The sequence below is a fragment of the Bos grunniens genome, chromosome 2, assembly GCF_055505025.1.
Source record: "Bos grunniens cultivar Pamir isolate PY7600 chromosome 2, Bosgru_T2T1.0, whole genome shotgun sequence".
NCBI lineage: Eukaryota > Metazoa > Chordata > Mammalia > Artiodactyla > Bovidae > Bos > Bos grunniens.
In genome coordinates, this window is record NC_141166.1 from 39,442,152 (window position 1) to 39,457,675 (window position 15,524).

The 15,524-nt window shown below is 38.2% G+C and overlaps 1 protein-coding gene across 44 annotated transcripts in view; it reads right to left on the reverse strand.

The window, feature by feature from the left end:
- MAP2 (microtubule associated protein 2) overlaps window positions 1-15,524 on the reverse strand; it is a 298,362-nt gene that overhangs the window by 192,954 nt on the left and 89,884 nt on the right. The window lies entirely within an intron of this gene.

Genomic DNA, 15,524 nt, shown 5'->3' on the forward strand with positions numbered 1-15,524 from the left:
TGAAAAGAGCTGACTCATTGGAAAAGACTCTGATGCTGAGAGGGATTGGGGGCAGGAGAAGAAGGGGACGACAGAGGATGAGATGGCTGGATGGCATCACCGACTCCATGGACGTGAGTTTGAGTGAACTCCGGGAGTTGGTGATGGACAGGTAGGCCTGGCGTGCTGCAATTCATGGGGTCGCAAAGAGTCAGACACGACTGAGCGACTGAACTGAACTGAAAAATCAAGCATGTTGATAAGAAAATGATTATGAGGATGAAGATTTTACATGAAATAAGTAAAACCTAGATCATGTAAAAGTTGAAGTCATACCAAGGGCTCCTTTTTCCAATTAGTAAAAGGAAGGAAATGATCAACATGTATGTTTTTAAAAGGAAGGATATCATTTAAAGTCACTTTTTCTCAATGAGATTCCTCCATGAGCAACCTAAGATTGGTTGCATAAGACTACCTGATGTTGTTTAACAACCAAAACTGTTCCTGGCTAGTTAAACTCACTTAAATTTAGCATTATAGAGAACAATTTTAACCAGTGATCCATATATTGTAAATTTTATTATTCGTATCAGCATTTACTTCAAATACATTTAAAAAATCATCTAAACCCTGCTGACAAATGAGTCATATTACCCAAACAATAAACGTCTCAAGAGTATTGAAAGCAAATTCTACTCAACTTCTGTTTCAGTATTCTCAGGGCTAATATGCATAAATGTGGCAAATGCACATTTAATTATTTTATGACATTTCATGAAAGTCTGTTTTGGGCTCATAAGAGTACTGTTTGCATTTTGTTTACTGTGGCACTCAGTGGCTGAGTGCTTTCTTAAACAATTTTAAAAACCATGCTATAAAATGATGGGGAAAACATTTTGAAAGGGGAAGAGCAGATGTTTTGGGACACAAAACATGGAAAAAATGAGCCCACAACACAAGGAGACTCAGGTGCAGTAAGAACTGAAAAACAAAGAGAAGGAAATCGTCTTTTCTATTCTATTAATCTGCTGTTTTCCTTTTCTTGTTTTTCTTAAGAGGAAAAGCTGTTTGGAATTTCCTAGGTATCATATCACCTAAGTTGCTCAATACACTTTACCTAGATTTGGTCAGAACTGAAACATATCAATATCTATCTATCTATCTATCTATCTATATATATATATATACACACACACATATATATATGGCTTTGGATAGTCTATAAATTTTTAAAAGATATATTTCATGGCATCAGCAAAAAATAGTAGAGGCAGTGTGTCGTTCATTTCAGTCAGGACCTACAGGCACTATCCTTAACAAGTAGAATCTAAAGCTGGATGAAATAAAGGCGGTGCTAAGGCCAAATCTGACCTCTGTACCCTTACACAGAATTAAACTTGGAAACAGAGTTTTGGGCTAAAGTGGCTCATCGGTAAAGAATCTGCCTGCCAACGCAGGAGACGAAGAGACACCAGTAAGATCCCTGGGTTGGGAAAATCTCCTGGAGAAGGGAATGGCAACCCACTCCAGCATTCTTGCCTGGAAAATTTCATGGACAGAGGAGCCTCGAGGGCTCCAGTCCATAGGGTCGCAAACAGCTGGACACAACTGCGTGACTAAACAGAAACAGAAAAGAATAGCTTTCTTGCTTTGTGAGGAAAATGGGGTCACAACAAGCTAATGCCCTCAAAACTGTGTCCTCATTTGGAGAGGATATGCAGAAATTTTACAGCAATGGTTCAAAGAGGGTGTGATCAGCTCATGGACATTCTTCTGATAGACGTGATGAGTAGGAGTCAGCATCATCAACCTTCAGGTTCCAACCGGTCTGAGGTCTACATGCTTATGGGCAGCATACCATGTTAATCAGTAACTTCTCCAACCTGGAGCGGGTTTGGGTATCTGCAAAACACCTCAAAAATAATGTTGTGTGTATTGGTGGGGAACCAGAACCTTGCCCCAAGGTTGCACTGTTATTTTTCTTGACTTTATTTCTTTCTTGTCTAACACCCCCTCCTTTTCCTAATTGACAACTGTTTGTGCTCATTGGAACTCAGGGGAGGCCATGGAGGCTGAATGAAGGCTATTTCCTGTAATCAAAAAAATGGGGGATACAGAAAGACTTTGTGCCCAGGAGCCCCACAGGGCCTTGCTTGGTATCAGTGCCAGCAACACTGAGAAGTTTCTATGAAAGAGAAACAACTACAAAAGAAGATAAATACCTGTAGTATTGGATGGGTATAAAGAAAAAATATGTTTGCATCTTTCAGGAACCTAGCATGCTGTCTGGAACTTCATAAACATTTGACTTCTTATCAACAAAAATTACTAGCATTTATGATTTAATTCAAGCTGAGAAAAATACTCAACTTCATAAATAACAGGCAACTTTAAGATCTCAAATTACACAATTAGGGGTGATATTTAATTTCCTGCCTGTATTTGTCCTGTAATCATGCAACTGAACGGTGAACATTTACTGCAGTTCTAATAACCTGTACTTCCTCCTCTGATTAACAAAGCAAACAGAGCTAATTTGAGTGAGGCAGAGGCTACAAACTGTCCTCTGTTACCCATTCTCTTCTTTCTCTTTCATCAAAAGAATCTTTGAATGCTAGTTGGGCACATGTTTATTTTGAACAGAGGTCCATTTCACCTTGATAGCATAGTATCACCAAATAACTAAGTTCTAGTCAGTAGGACTGAGTAGAAGAGGTATGCCTAGGCCACGGACAGGATCCCTTCTCCTGATCTTTCTTCTTCCTGCTCTGTGGGATGTATGTGTGATGAGACAGTGGAAGCTGAAGCAGCCACCTTGGACACAAAATAAAAGTTGTCTGTTGAGGCTGGCAGGTCAAAAATACAGAGGTATCTGGTGATGATGGATCAACATGCCAAACTAGGACTAACTTAAATTTACTTTTACCTCAGGTTTTTTTCATCATTCTTTCATGGATCTAGTCAAATTTAAATATAACTGAGACAAACTCTGCTCTCAACACTCACTAAGTTATTGGATTTGTTTTCCTTCCACAGTTACTAATGGAAAAGAAAAAAATGTTAGGCTATATGTAATCCTAATAAATTACTTCAGCTGTCCAGAAGTGAGTGATGGGTCTAAAATAGATAGGAGTATAATTAAAGTTGATAGTTAAAATGAGACATAAATAGCTTATAGGTACTTAGTGACATACTCATTTACTCAAAGTATTTATTGCTTCTCTCTGAAGCATTTTTCATCTTGTTAATATCCTTCAGGGACTGATGAATCTGCTTGCCTTTTACTTATTTTAAATGGAATTCTGTTTTAAAAACAATTAAGAAGGAATTTTAGAGAGCCCTTTGTCATTATAAGACTGGATACTCTACTAACATTCTTAATTATCAGGCCCATATTTTTTTCTGGAAAAGCTACTTTAATGGACTTAACAGTAATAGGCATGATTTTCATAGGAAATATGTTTTTTTCTTTCTCACACCAGGCAATGTCCGTCATCCCATAAGTTCAATTACTATCTCTTTATCAGAGCACACACATAATTGTTTGCTAAGACATGTGCTTACTCAGTGTTGTCAATATGCAATGCATTGACTACACATCGATTTAGACTGAATACTCTGCTAATTAAAATATAATCTTGAAAACAATAGAATTCCAATCTTCCCAAACATGCTTATTTCCCTTCAAAATGCAATGCCCTTGTTGCTCTAATGTTGCACCTTTAAAACCTGATGCTGCTTCACCTGGGCTTCCCTCGTGGCTCAGATGGTACAGAATCCGCCTGCAATGCAGGAAACCTGGGTTTGCTCCCTGGGTTGGGAAGAGTCCCTGGAGAAGGGAACAGCTACCCACTCCAGTAGCTGCTCCTGCTTCATCTAAGACCCCATTTTCTTCACTCCAACCCTCATGAGTTTTCATCTAAACCAGGTAAATTCCATTTTGAAGGACAAACAGTACCTCCTTACTCTTCATTCAGATATAAAGATTCTTAAGAAACTAAAATTTGGTCTTCTTGGAAAGAGAGGCTGGAGATGTGATTCTGCTTTTAAAAATGTTTAAAAAAAAATTACTGAGCAGAGATATATTTCTGCAGGTCCTAAGAAGACATGGGTTCCACTATGCTTCCAATTGTTTTCATGAGGAAGAGACCTGGTCCTCTTTTAGCCACAGTGAAAGGTCTTGGGGGCTGGAAGCCAAATCTGCAAAAGACTAAACTATCAATATGTTAATCAAATTATAATCAAGAGTGAAATACGGCATCTAAAAGATCTCATAAATGATAAAAATGATTTTAATTAGGAAATAAATGCAATATTATATTATTATTTTGTACATCAAAGAAGATCTAGTACACAAAAATTAAAAGATGGACACTCATTCCTAACTCTTATCATAATTCTACAGTAGAATTATAATTCTATGTAATTCTCTAAAACAGAATTGTATCTGTGTAGTATTTCATTCTAAAATATTGTATTTTTTAGCCTTAGATCCAGTTGATTATTTTTAATGTCTTTCCTGAAGAACTATGGCTCACCTCCAGTAGGTTCTGGGGATGAAATTACTTGTGCCATGAGGATGAAGGAGGCAGGCATATAACAAGGGGTTGAGGACTGTAACTGAATATTCTATAAGCTTGATTTTACATATTTTCTAGGAAAAATATGATAGCTTCTACACTGCAAAATTCTATAAAAGTACATAATTTAATAGATTCTGTCCAGCATGCTCACAATTTACTAAATAAAATTTAAACACTTGTATTAACCCAGATAGCAATTTTAGTATAATAAGTGCTTACTGGGTCCACTGAAGAAATAAACTCAGAGAAATTACAGGGCTTTTGAAAAGTTAAAAAGAAAGTCAGGGATGCAGCTTGTGTCCTATCACTGATTTTCAAATTTAAGCATCATAATCATTTGGAGGGGAGTAATGATAAAACAGTTGTTGCAGTGCAATCCACATGTTTCTGCCTCACTAAATCTGGGGCATTTCCAATAAGTTCTCAAGTAGTGCTGATGCCACTGGTCTAGGGACCACACTTGAGAACCACTGTCCTACATTAAGGAAGAACATAAGGACATCAAAGAGGGAGCTCCATCTTCACCTCCAGGAGGGCACAGCCACAAATGGTGTCAGACTAAGCACCTGAGAAAAATCTAGAAGACATGGTTCCCTAATAAATTATTGAAACTCACTGTATTGAAGAAAGCCACTACTGAAGACAGGAACTATGGGAAGTGACATGAGAAGAGAGGCAAAGTGATGTGCCTGAGGGGGAAGACCAAAGACCAGTGGACAACAGTGAATGCACAAAGATGAGAAAGACAGGCTGGGACCTGGGACCTTTTGTTGTAGTGTTGCATTGCTTGGACTTGGACAAACATCTCCTCGAGCAACAAAATAAAAAGGAAATATAAGGGACTAAAAGTAACTGCATGCACGCACGTGTGTGTGCTAAGTCGCTTCAGTTGTGTCCGAGTCTCTACAACCCCATGGTCTGTGGCCTGCCAGGCTCCTCTGTTCATGGGATTCTCCATGGCAACTGGATTGGGTTGCCATCCCCTCCTCCATGGGATCTTCCCCACCCAGGGGTTGAACCCAAGTCTCTCACGTCTCCTGCATTGGCAGGCAAATTCTTTACCATTAGTGTCACGTGGGAAGCCTGCAGGCATGAATAGTTCAGGCAAATTCCAGACCACAAGACACAAAGAGACTAAACAGCCCAACTCCCACTCATGAAGAGCCAGGGACACAAGAAGAGAGTCGGGAGGAAAAGCAGGGTACTGTGGCCCCCTGAACACACCCACCAACTGGAGGGGTGGGCAAACCACCTAAGCCACCCCTCCAGCCCTTGGATACACCCCTACACTCACTCCAGTTAAGGAACCAGCTCATCCCACCTTGTTCAGCTAGCAAGCTGGCAAGTGAACCTGTTACTTGTTCTCACTGCAGCAGGGATCCCAATAAAGCCTTGCCTGAATTTCTTGTCTGACCTTTGATCAATTTCTGTTGATTAAGGAGGCCAAGAACCATGGTCCGTAACAAAGATAGCCACTAGATTTATTCTTTCAACATATTATATACTGACTGAGCATGTATTATGTGCCCACAAACTGAGCTGGGGGTTAGGTACTCATTAGTGTCCCATCAAAATAGAAAATGCTTCTGCTTTCTTGAACACTGTGGCCAGGGGAAGTAAACAATAAGTAATTATACAAATCGATATAAAACATATCAGATATATCTATAATATATAAATGCTATGGAGAAGAAGAACAGGGCAGGGTAGGTTGAATTTAAGTGTTCATTTTTCACACAGGGTGATGTGGGAAGGATGCCCACCAGATATCAGACACAAGAGCTGCTGCAAGAATCTGAGACTGTTCCAACTGGTAACCTTAGCAATTATTTATCCTCCAGATGCCAAGATTAGTACAAAGAACTCCAGATAGAAAGGGTGTAGAGTTCATGAGAGCCCTCTAACTTAGAAGTCTACTGTATTCATACATTCACAGATCTGGTTCAAGTAAGTCTGGGAGAGAAGAGAAAGCATTTATTGGTTTTATGGTCAGTCAGTTTATAGATTCTGAACTATATCCCATCCACAGATATGCTGTGAAAGATCAGGCTTAGGAAATAGATTTGCATATTTCATATTTCAGGTCTCAAATGAAATTCCTCTAGCACACAATGATCACGACCAGGAAACAGTAATACTATTTATGTAGTTGTTCTAATTACAGCAACGCTTCCTTCTTTCACTTTCAGGATGGCAGAAAATAGGACTAAGGTCAGTCAACATCTCTGAAAGCATCTAGCACAGATGGTTCAATTAGGAAGAAAATTCTATGAATTCTAAGGTAACTTTTTTTTTTTTTTTCATCATATAGTAAAGAGGCAGAAGGAATGAGGATTCCCTGTCAGGCAGAGCCCTACCTTTTTAAATATATAAATGCTTACACCACGAAATGCAAATGCTCATGTATTTTATCCAAATTAAGTCTACTTTGTTCTGACCATATCAGAAAAAGGAAGAAAAAAAAGGAAAGGAAAAAAACCCAAAACAAAGACTGAGAAAAGTCTCAAACACTTCTTTCCATGTGCTCCTTATGTGGGCATATACATGAATTCTGTTTCCCTCCACATTGAGAACTCTTCGGCACTCACAGTGAAATATGCTGTTTGTATATTACTGTTAGTTAATCTCTTAATTTTCTCCATTTTCATGAGGTCAGTTCCTAGTTTCCTCTTTTAAACCACAGCTACATCAAGCTGACTGCTACACTCCAAAGCATAAGACTTATGGAAAAAAGCAATTGGACATTCCTGATCCACTGATGGTTGAAAATACTTTCTGAATTATCAGATCTTTTTAAAAAGCCCGTGGTACATTTAATTATATAGACATATTTCCTCTGCATTGCTTTTTAAGCTTTGAAAATATCAAAATCATGACATGACATGAGAAGAATTCTATTTTGACAAAATGAAAAACACAAAAATTCTTCTACTCAGAAAAAAAGGAATGTAATGGAGAAAATAAACACAAAAATAGAATTGGCTGAAAACCAGCAACCACAAGAAAAGAAGTGCTGCAGGAAATGGAACTAATCAGTTACTATAGTGAAGATTTTTTTCCCAGACTTTCTTGGGTTGAAAAAAATTACAAATTAACATAGAAAGTAGGAGTTTGGACAAAGCTACGTATGTAGTCTTAAAGAATTTCATGTGACTATTTTTTGAAAGGACAATAGACTTTTTATTTAGTGCAATTTTTAAATTTAATCTCCTTGAGATTCTTCTGATATCTTAGTGAAACTTTGATTAGCAGGGTGAGAGCTTTTGAAGAATAAGGTCTACATAATCATGCCATGATATTTTTTCTAAAGATATAACTGTTTTTGTCCCTAACAAGTCATTTCAAGGGTCAGTGCATTCAGTAATAGACTTGCTTTGGCTGAATCCCCACTCAGCTCAGCAACCTAGAGAACAGCCTTCCTTGAATTAGCAGTTATCTCCACACTGGCAAATTTTGTAATATGAAAGTTGCTCCCTCCGGTTATTCTCTTATCATAGATCACTCACATTGTTTGGTTATTTTGGTATGTGTGTGTGCACTCAGTCACTCAGTCGTGTCCGACTCTTTGCGATCTCATCATGAACTGTAGCTGCCAGGCTCCTCTGTTCATGGAACTGTCCAGACAAGAATACTGGAGTGAGTTGCCATTTTCTACTTCAAGGGGATCTAACCAGGGAGGGATCGAACCCATGTCTCTTGCATTTCCTGCAATGGCAGGTGAATTCTTTATTATCAGTGCACCATCTGGGAAGCCCCATTTTGGTATAACACATACCAATTGCTTTTTAACTGTTTTATGCCTAAGAAATGCTGTTTCTAAATATGGATATGGAAAACTGATCTCTGTATCTCTCAAAATTGATTTAGAAACAATTGTCATTTATTTGCTAGAGGTTTTTGGAAACCCAGTGTCATCAAACTTGCAAAATAGTTTGTGATTCTAAGTTTGCTTTTTTTTAAATTAGTAGATAATTTACTTTAAAAAATCATTTACAAAAACATCTGACAGCCTCTGGGCATATCCACAGAGATGGCAAATTTCAAAGCTGTAAAAGATGGAAAATAACCTTTATATAATTTTCAATATCATACTTGAATTATAGTGTGGTGTCAAGAAAAAAATGGTGCCCAGAAACTCAGACCTTGTCTTGACATCCTGGGTTGTTAAAATCGCAGTATCTAAAAACTATGTTAGAAAACATATGACTTATTTCCATTTGATTCATACACAAGAAAACTTAGGTCTCAAGAGTTGAAATTCATTATCCAAACTGCTTAGCGGAAGAGGCAAGTAATGAAGTCAGGTTTCCAGATGCCAAGGTGTGTTGACAGTCACTAATTATCATGGTGTAAGAGAGCTCCAGTCAGTTACAGAAAAACACAACAGGCAATGAATTGAAAAAAAAAAAACTAACATGGATCTTTTGTCACATCCTTGTTTTAATCCACAAAAACTTATTATATATAAATTAGTGAAGGTCTTGTGCCATTTTAGTCACCACTTCACCACATTCAGGCAAAAGACATTAGGATTGAAGAGTTTGGCTGATGAAAAGGAATCTAAATCAGAATACTTTGTGGATTTTTTTTTTTACTCATTCTCTTTGTATTTTAGAAATATAAAAATGAAGTTGATGAAAGTATACTTTCTGCAAGACACTCTGTTAAGTGCATTACATATATGACATCATTTACTTCCTTTGATTATTACTATTCAGTTCAGTCACTCAGTTGTGTCCGACTCTTTGTGACCCCATGGACTGCAGCTATTAAATCAGTTTTAATCTCACTTTTTTGAGACTATTAACATAGCAATGGTCATATAGCCAGAAACTGCTGGAACCAGCATTGGAATCCATATGATTCCACAGTTTATTTTTATCCATGAATTAAACTGCTTAACTCTTAAAAGTTATTCCCTGCCTACCTCCTTATCATTTTCTAATAAAATATATTTCTTTTAAATAATTAAAGAAGTTGCTTCTGCCCCTGAAAAAAACTATACTCCTAATGTTATATAGAAACAAACATTAAAACTGATTCTAAATAGGAATAAATAAGATAACCAGGAAGTTCAATTGAAAATCTTTATGCATTGAGTATCTAAAATGTCTTCTCCAAGTTTCCATGCCAACCTTTCTACGATGCTAAAATAAGCTGTGTAACAACAGTTACTCACACTGCGTTATGTAGGCTTTTGATACATTAATTTTTTTAATAAGCCCAATTAAATGTTGAATATTTAGCACATGGAGGAAGTAACATTGGCACAAGTCGTTGTGAGGCAAGCAATGCATTGCTTTTGTTTTTCTAAATGAGAGAAGCCTTAAAAACAGATATGAAGGAGACTTTATTTCCGTTAACTTTCTTTTTATGTATATCCATAGTTAGTCACAGCTTTTCAAAATAGAGTTTTATAAAAGTTATGCTTAAAAATACGAAAAGCTCTAACTGCTTAACACTGAATTTGTAGAAGACAAATCTGGAAATCTAGGGCACTTCCATCGTCCATTCAGACCACCTGATAAAGGAAAAAATAAATAAATAAAAACCCAACGGAGCTGAACAGGTCTGCTGATTGTTCCTATGCAGTTTGAAGAGATTTCTTTTTATTTATCAAGCTCCTTAAGGACAAATATATTGTGGTTTCATTGACTGTTAAGTATTATAGGGGCTTCCAATGGGGAACAAGAAGGGACTTCTGCAGGTCAAGAGGCGAGAGAGTGGGGGATCTACCAGGTAGGTTCAGCCTTAAACATGAAGAAAGCCCAGACTGATGGCAGCCCAGACAGGATGGTATGAATAGAGATGCTCACAACAGCAATAGAGAGGGGAACGCAAGGCACGAGCAATAATAACAACAACCCAACAATAGCAATTAAAGTGACACTGGGAGAAGGCAATGGCAACCCACTCCAGTACTCTTGCCTGGAAAATCCCATGGACTGAGGAGCCTGGTAGGCTGCAGTCCACGGGGTCGCTAAGAGTCGGACACGACTGAGCGACTTCACTTTCACTTTTCACTTTCCTGCATTGGAGAAGGAAATGGCAACCCACTCCAGTGTTCTTGCCTGGAGAATCCCAGGGACAGGGGAGCCTAGTGGGCTGCTGTCTATGGGATCGCACAGAGTCGGACACAACTGAAGCGACTTAGCAGCAGAGAGTAACTAAAATTTAAAGTGAACGTGAAGCCGCTCAGTCGTGATCGACTCTTTGCGACCCCAAGGACTGCAGCCTACCAGATTCCTCTGTCCATGGGATTTTCCAGGGAAGAGTACTGGAGTGGATTGCCATTTTCTTCTCCAAGGGATCTTCCCAACCCAGGGATCGAACCCGGGTATCCTGCATTGTAAGCAGACGCTTTACTGGCTAAGCCACCAGGAAATTGTATCGGGCAGGGTACAAGCTTCCAGAAAGAAAAAAATGTTAAGGCATATATGGTCTCTGCCTCAAAGAACTTAGAATCTAACCAATAAGAAAAACAAAAGTTGATTAAGCAATGGAAATAAACCTAAATGCCACAACAGATGAGATTTGAAGAGTTAATGGCATGCAGAGCCAAGACATCTAGCCCAGTGGAGCAAAGACTCCGCAGAGAAAATGATGACTAAGCATGCATCCCTATAGCAGAAATGGAGAATAAAGGAAGAGGAGGTACAAGAGATGAGGCTCAGAAATACTTATGGGTATTAGCTGATTTAAGGTGAATACAAACATCAGAATTTAATTTGTGCCTTACCAGGCTGTGCAGAAGCACTTAATATGTCATATCTAAAGACCAGATTCAGGTAGTCATAGATAAACAAGAAAAGACAACTGTAAATTCATTAGAGTCATGACTACTTTTGTTTCATTGCCCAGAATTATGGGCTACACTAAGCTGATGCCTCATTGGTCTATTGATCTGTACTTTCTGTCCATAAGTCACAATATGTTTGAATATTTTATTTCTGAGAAGGTAGCATCAACCATTATTTTCTCCAAATGAGGAAATTTTAAGATATGACCAAAGGTAAAAAGACAAAAAAAAAAAAAAAAAAGCTTCCACAAAAGAACTTTTTAAAAGACTCTAATGACTCTACTAATGTCAATTTCTTGGATTGAAGTCACAGGCCATAACACTCTCTCTGGGTGAGACCTACAGCTGCAACCCTCTTGCACATACTAATAATTTTGAAACTTATTTTATCTATTGATCTAAACCCCCAATCAGTCACTCCAAGTCATAAAATACTGATGATAGTCATAACAATTTCAAGTTATTTTGAAAAGTATTTGCCACAAACATTTCTTGAAATACCACATAAATTGGCGGGCAATATTTTCTTCCATCTGAGATTTAAGATTCATCAACCTACTTCAGTGACATGATTTTGTATCATTTATAGTCTCCTGTACTTCCTGGGTGGCACTAGTGGTAAAGGACCCACCTGCCAATGCAGAAGACCTTAGAGACACTGGTTCGAACCCTAGATTGGAAAGATTCCCTGGAGGAGGGCACGGCAACCCACTCCAGTATTCTTGCCTGGATAATCCCATGGACGGAGAAGCCTGGTGCGCTAGAGTCTAATGGGTTGAGAAGAGGTGAACACAACTAAAGGGATTTAGCACACATAGCATGCACAGTCACATGTATCAATTTCTAGTTCACTCTTTTTTCCTATTTTTGGAGCTCAAAATACTGTCTTATGCCAAAATCCATCATTTTACCCTGGGCATATGCATAATGCTATGGTATCTGCCTTGATTCAGAAGTGCATAGCCACACCTTTCTGCTCTGATTAGCTCTTGATGTCTAAGTTACTCTGTTTTCTTATTATGTTCTCTCCTATCACAGGTGAGATCCAGCTGGTGAAACACAAAGAAACCCCTTCCTTTGTACCAGAGCACTGTAGAAATGATGCTGAAATGAGCAGTCTGGTTTTATATCCAGCGTAAGAAGCAGCTCACCACCATTTTGTTGCTTCTCTAAAGATGAGCACAACAAAATCTCCTCATTTGAATTATATCAATGAAGATAACATTTTCTGAACTCCAACTCTAAACATATGGTCTGTCAAATGATTTTTATATATGATTTATGACTTTATGAAGTCTTGTAAAGCAGAACTGAACTGCATTATCAAATAATCTATCATTTATTAAAAATAATAATATCATGGGATGCCAGTACTTATGAAAACAACAATTACTGAATTCAGCATGTGAAGCTTCTCCTTTAATATATACTATAGAATGGAATACATGAAGCTTAAACTATTGATCCCAAAAGTGGATCATAAATGTACTTTTCACGTTATCATTACAAAAGGCAGAGTTCCAGCTGGCAGAGTTCTAACATGCCAAACTCTTTCCTGTTCTTTCTCTAAGAAGTTAGAAAAGAAATATCCATCATAACAGCTAAAGCAGGTTTTTTTTTTTAAGAATATTAAAGAATTTACAAGAAACAAGGAAGAAGCATAAAGACAGACAGATGAAGGTGGGAGGAAAAGGTTATGATCCAATCAGACATCCTTTATTTCTGAAGAATAAATTATGTGGTTTCCTACTAATGATAAAAAGAGGAGGGCACTTGAGAGATGCTGCCACAGAAAAGGCTTTTAAAAGCCATCGGTTGATGCTGATTCTAAAATCCCTAATAAATCATTTAGCAAACTGCACGTTATGTTTAGGTACATCACACAAACATGCTGTTAGCACATAGATTCACTCCAAAGGTTGTTCAAGTTACCGCCTCAGAAAGAAAGGGCAAGACTATGTCGGCCATGCTCCCTTCCAGCACACTTCCTGGCACACTGTTGTGCTCCCAACAGCATTTGTTTAAAGAATCAATAATTTACTAAGTGTCCCTTTACACACACTAGAAATAAGGTTAGCCTGATTCAATATTAAAATAGAAAATTATAAAAAGCTCTGAACTCGACTTTGGAGGCAGGTTGGCATAATGAGCGATTTTCAAAAGAAGGTGCCGTGCATTCTCTTTCATCTCACTGACATTAATCAACATGATTGCATCCAGACAGCATGGACAAGATACTGCCACATATTCCAACATGCAGTCAGCAAGAGCAGTTGTGTTCAAATGTTTCTGTGTGATATGGGTCAGGTTCAAAATAAACCCAATGACATTTAAAACTGTGAGTCTGAAAAGGGAGCAAGGTAAACGATACTGCTGAAAACTATCCTGTGAAACTATAATTTCTCAAGAAGTAAAGGGCCTTATAAAAGGGAAAATATTTTGCCTTGTTAAAGAATAACTCTCAGAAGGTCTTGGGTTGTCTAAAGAATTTTCCCTTAAATACACACCCTTATAATTACAAGTAAAATAAATAATATAGAATAAGACTTCAACTGGAAAGATTACTAAGCCCTGGCAACATTCTTTTCTCTTCGTACAGAGAAATAAAATTCGTGTAGGTGAAGGCTGATGCTTCATTATTAGTCATTATTAGAGTTTTCTCCATGTCCTTCTTTAGAATGCTAATTATGTTCACACACACAAAAGTATGCATTTTAAACTGTTCTCACTAAATTTAAAGATAAATTGTAAGAAAAAAGTAACCCTTTGGAAAAAGTACCCTCTTATTACAGCATATGGGTTTTAGCTCTGTATACTTATTCATATTAAGAAATGAATCACTGGATGTCTTATAGGAAAGCCTGGCCTTAGTAATCTCCTGATCCATTTATCATCAGCAGATGCTCACTCTGGGTGCAACCTGAATGATTACTCCCAGAAAGCTCATAATTGCTATAATTAGGGTCACATGACCTCCAGCTTGTCTTGCTTGGAAAAAAAAAATTAAAAAGCAGATGGCCAAATATTAGCATTTGAATGAGCACCAGAGGTCCTTTAGATGAGGGGAGTTAAAGTTAAATGCACCAGAAAGCTGTGAATGGCTGATCTCAAACACACTTAAAAGAGTAGTTTATGCTTTTTTTTTTTTTTTAATTGTCCATCCTGCTCTCTGCAGAGGCCCACCTTCCTTTATAAAAGCTAAATCTGGGCAGTCCTATCCCACTCATCTACCCAGCAACCAGGCTACTACAGAGTGCAAGAAAAGAGGAATGACTGTAAAATCTTTCTACTTTGAATTCTATTTTTTATTTAGTTTAGAGTATCAGTTCAGTTCAGTTGCACAGTCATGTCCGACTCTGAGACCCCTTGGACTGCAGCACACCAGGCTTCCCTGGTGGCTCAGTAGGTGAAGAATCCACCTGCCAAATGCAGGAGACACAGGAGACTCTGGTTCAATCCCTGGGTCAGGAAGATCCCCTGGAGAAGGCAATGGCAACCCACTCCAGTATTTTTGCCTGGGAAATTCCATGGACAGAGGAGCATGGAGGCCTACAGTCCATGGGGTTGCAAGAGCTGGACATGACTTAGTGACTAAACCACAGCAGTATATTTGAAGAACTAAAACCATCCCCTAAATACTTTTCTTAAGAAACAATATTTTAATTATAAAGTGAAAGCATTAGTCGCTCAGTCGTGTCTGACTCTGCAACCCCATGGATTGTAGCCCGCCAGGCTCATCTGTTTATGGAATTTTCCAGCCAAGAATAGTGGAGGGGCTAGCCATTTCCTACTCCAGGGGATTTTCCCTACCCAGGGATCAAACTGGGTCTCCTGCATGGCAGGAAGATTCTTTACCATCTGAGACACTGGGGAAGCCGCATTCATTGTAAAGGCAAATACAAGTTAAAAATAAGGGGCTTAACTCTCCCTGTTGAAAATAAGCTTAGAGACTTTCCCCTTTCATTTTTCTTTTACAATTTCTTCCATTATCCTTTTCAAACACATGTAAATCTTCATAATGGGCTAATTAAGTCTCAGGCCACGCTTCCATTCAGAAATGTTTTTTCAAAGACCTGGGAGACATCTTTGTGAAATGCAACCCTCAAGGGGTAATAGCTCCCCTATCTCCCTTGCTGGAGAGTATTAGAGCCTAATTTAGGTTG